Source organism: Geospiza fortis, unplaced genomic scaffold, assembly GCF_000277835.1.
Source record: "Geospiza fortis unplaced genomic scaffold, GeoFor_1.0 scaffold1319, whole genome shotgun sequence".
NCBI lineage: Eukaryota > Metazoa > Chordata > Aves > Passeriformes > Thraupidae > Geospiza > Geospiza fortis.
Genome location: NW_005054770.1, coordinates 52,787 through 56,866, shown reverse-complemented (window position 1 = coordinate 56,866; position 4,080 = coordinate 52,787). Strand labels below are relative to the sequence as shown.

At 37.4% G+C, this 4,080-nt stretch overlaps 4 non-coding genes across 4 annotated transcripts; 3 read left to right on the top strand and 1 right to left on the bottom strand.

Annotated features, from left to right (window-relative positions):
- Nucleotides 1-350: 350 nt before the first annotated feature.
- On the bottom strand, nt 351-422 carry TRNAE-UUC. The gene has a single exon. It is a non-coding gene; the product is annotated as a tRNA-Glu (tRNA).
- A 1,264-nt stretch (nt 423-1,686) lies between these two features.
- On the top strand, nt 1,687-1,759 carry TRNAV-AAC. The gene has a single exon. It is a non-coding gene; the product is annotated as a tRNA-Val (tRNA).
- A 1,377-nt stretch (nt 1,760-3,136) lies between these two features.
- Nucleotides 3,137-3,208, top strand: TRNAE-CUC. The gene has a single exon. It is a non-coding gene; the product is annotated as a tRNA-Glu (tRNA).
- A 628-nt stretch (nt 3,209-3,836) lies between these two features.
- Nucleotides 3,837-3,909, top strand: TRNAK-CUU. The gene has a single exon. It is a non-coding gene; the product is annotated as a tRNA-Lys (tRNA).
- The last annotated feature ends 171 nt before the right edge of the window (nt 3,910-4,080 follow it).

Genomic DNA, 4,080 nt, shown 5'->3' with positions numbered 1-4,080 from the left:
TTTTATTTATATGTAAACTTTATATTTATATGTATAAAAATTTAAGTATTATTAATTTATAATATTTAAAATTTTATTTATACCAATATAACGTTTATATATAAATAAATAATAGTTTAAAACTTTAAATACAAAAGTTTATTTATTTATACGTAAATATTTTCCCCGCGGACAAACCGAAATTTCCAAAGTTTCACTCCCAGGGAAATCTGAGAATATGATTGCCCCAGGAACAGCTGAAAAGCCTCAAAATTCCATGGATGTGGGGTGGCTGCTTCCTTTGAAAAGGGACAAAATCAGCCGGAATTGAGGAATCAACTTTAATTTTTAAGGAAATTTCTGAGGTTTTGTTCCCTGACCGGGAATCGAACCCGGGCCGCGGCGGTGAAAGCGCCGAATCCTGACCACTAGACCACCAGGGAGCTGAATTTGACCAAAATGTTACCATTTACGCCGATTTTTTACAACAAAACGCCTCAAATCTGCCCTTCCACCTCAGCCTCAGGACGCTTCGCTCCTGGGGTGGAAAAAACCAAAAATAGCAAATTTCATGGAGAACTCAAAAGAAATTTTAAATTAATTAAATTTAATTTTAAATTAATTAAATTTAATTTTAATTTAATTTCATTTTAGAATTAACCCCCCCCAATAATAATTCAAGATAATAAGCAAATCAATCAAAAGCAGGAAAGCAATAAACCCGATAAAATATATTACATAAAAATAGCAAAATTAATTCAAACAATTAGATTTATCTTAAAATTGTCCTCCCTGGTGGTCTAGTGGTGAGGCTCCATCATTTTCACCGCCGTGGCCCAGATTCCTGCTCAGGGGGAAAAAAAATAGACAAAATTCTTTAAAAATCATAATTTTTAACCTCGGGGTGCCCCAAATGTCCGTGATTTCACGTGAAATCTCCCTGGTTCGGAATCCGACAAAATCCACCGGTTTTGGGGCTATTTTGTGGGGGGTTTGTGTGGTTTTTTTCGCGATTCTTTCATTTATTTACTCCCTTCAAAAAGGCAGCTGGAATTAAAAGGGATAAATAAATTAAAATGGTAAGAAAATGAAGGAAAATCAATAAGGGAATGAACAAAAAGTGTTGAAAATTTAAAATGTTTTTAAATTGAGTGTTTAAAAATTAGTATTATTATTATTATCATTATTATTATTATTATTATTTTATTATTATTTTTATTATTATTACTATCATTATCATTATCATTATGTAATTTCCAAAGGGAAGGAATGAAAAGCGATAAGGGAATCCAAAGCCACGAGGGGAGATTGCCTCCCAGGGTTTGTATTTTTATTATATTTTATTTTATTTTATTTTATTTTATTTTATTTTATTTTATTTTATTTTATTTTATTTTATTTTATTTTATTTTATTTTATTCTATTCTATTCTATTCTATTCTATTCTATTCTATTCTATTCTATTCTATTCTAGTATTTCATTCCATTTTATTTTATTTTTATTTTTTCCTCCCTATTTTTCCGGGCTTTATAGGATCTGGGTGGTTTTGGGGGCTCGGGAGAGAGGCCCGGGTGCGTTTTGGGGGAAAAAACCTCAAAGTAAAGAATGAAAAAAAAGGACAATGGATGCAGAAAAGTGCCAATTAAAGGAAAAACTTTTTTCTTTTAATTCCCAGGATTTTTTTTCCCGAAGGCAAGGGCAGTTGGGTTTCTGTAGTGTAGTGGTTATCACGTTCGCCTAACACGCGAAAGGTCCCTGGTTCGAAACCAGGCAGAAACAACTTTATTTTGGGGGAATAAATCCCCTTTTCCACCCCCTCGCCAGCTGGGGGTTATTTTTGGGGTGGTTTTGGGGGTTTTTAGAGCTGCTTTGTGGGCTGGCAGTTTTACTCCCGGCTTCCTTTGCTTGCATCATTTCTTGCGTCTGCTTCCCAGAGTGGAAATTAATAAAAAAATCGAATTATCAAAGGCACAGGAAGGGATAATTCCCATTTCCATTTACTAAAACAATCAAATAATCACAGGCACAGGTAGGGATAATTCGCAGGTAGGGATAATTTTGTCCATCCCCAGAAATTTTAACTTTTAAAATCTTCAAATCTAGAAATTCTTCAGTGCTGCACCCACAGCTCCCTTCTCCACGGAAATTTTGGGACAAAATTACTAAAAATGGACAAGCTCCATTGAAAAAAAAAAAAAAAACAAAACACAAAAACCAAAAAACCCCCCAAAAACCAAAAACCAACAACTAAAAAACCCAAATAAAAAACCCACCAAGACGCCCAAAAGAACCACAAGGAACCCCCCAAAAAACCATTAAAAAACCCAAATAACCCCCCAAAAAACCCACGAAAAAATCCCCCAAATCCCAAAAAAACAAAACAAGAAAAAGGAATGGTGCGGAGGGGGAGAGGAGGAGGAGGCGGCGCTGCAGTCACGCGTTCCTGCTCCCGCATGGAGCTGTTTGTTCTCGGGACGTGACCTGGAATTGCGGCCAAAAATCCCAAATTGTGTCCAGCGCGTTCCCTCCCGCTTTTGTCGGAGCTTTTGGCTCCGAATTTCCCATTATTCCGAAAAATTCGGGCCTTCTTTCCTGCTGGAATTCACCCCCCTCACCCTCCTCTGGTTTTATTCCCGTTTCTCTGGCTGGATCCAGGCTGGTGTTTCTTTATCTGTGTGCTGGGATTTGAAGGGAAAACCGGGGGAAAAAAATCAGCAAAATGGTCAAAAATCCTCTCAAAACCCAAGAATTTGGCCCATTCCTTCACCCACAGCTCCTCGCAGATTTGTGGGGCTGCTGGAACGCCCAAAATCTGATTTTTTCATGGATTCTGGAGTGTTTTCCCCCCTGTGTGGAAAGCACGGGGATGAGCCCAAAATTGGGAAAATCGGGGAAACTGCGCAGTTCTGGTTTAGATCGGGACAGGGCGTCCCAAATGGGGGTAAAAAGGGATTTTTTGGGGTAATTTCTGCGCTCGCAGGTGGCTGCGAAGCCGCTGGGGAGGAGCCAGGGATGGGTTGGGTTAAATCGGGGGCATTTTAGTGCTTGGACGGTGAGAAAAAAAAGGGGAAAACACTTAAAGACCCTTTTTTCAGGGAATTTAACCCCAAAATTTTATTTTAGTCGTATTTTGGAGGCAAGAGTGTGGGTAGCAGCTCCCTGGTGGTCTAGTGGTTAGGATTCGGCGCTCTCACCGCCGCGGCCCGGGTTCGATTCCCGGTCAGGGAAAAAGCTGTTTTGTCCAAAAAAATCTTTATTTTGTTTTTTTTTCAAAATCTTTCCAAGATTTAACATCTCCTAGCCCCCAAAATACCCCTGCTCTCCTGTTTTTGTACCTCTCCCTTTCCTGCCAGAGGTCCCCTTCCACCTGCACCACGTCCACCTTTTATTGAGCAATAAAAAAATAATAATAAAAAAATATTTTAAAAACTTATATGCACACATATATATGTGTGTGTGTATATATATATATACAAGAAAAAGGGAAATAAATTGAAAAAGGCAACGATAATTTGTAAAAGTGAACAGTAATTTGGAAGAGGGAATGATAATTTGAAATAAAAGGGAGGGATAACTTTTGAAAACGGGAATAATAATTGAAGAAGGAATAATAGTAATAATTTTAGAATAGGGGAAAAAAGGTTTTAAAAGGGATGAACGCTTTGGTTTTTATTATTAAAAAATATATGTATATATGTGTATATATGTATATTTTTTTAATAAAAATTAAAGTTTTTAACTTCAGCGGAAGCAGCAGCACGAGGGGCCGCGTTCTACGCCCAAATTGCCGAAAAAATTTGGATTCTTAATTTTGGATTGGGGTGCCCAGGAGCCACGGCCCGACCAACCGTCAGAAGCCCGGCTAGCTCAGTCGGTAGAGCATGAGACTCTTAATCTCAGGGTCGTGGGTTCGAGCCCCACGTTGGGCGGCCATTCTTTTCTTCTTCCTGTTTATGTGCCCAAAAATTATCCCTTTTTCCTTTATTTGCTGTAATTCTTAAACTATTATTCCTTTCCTTAACTATTTTTAGAGTTTAAATTTTTATTCTTATTTAATTATTTATTTCAATTTTTTTTTTTTTACTATTCTTATTATTATT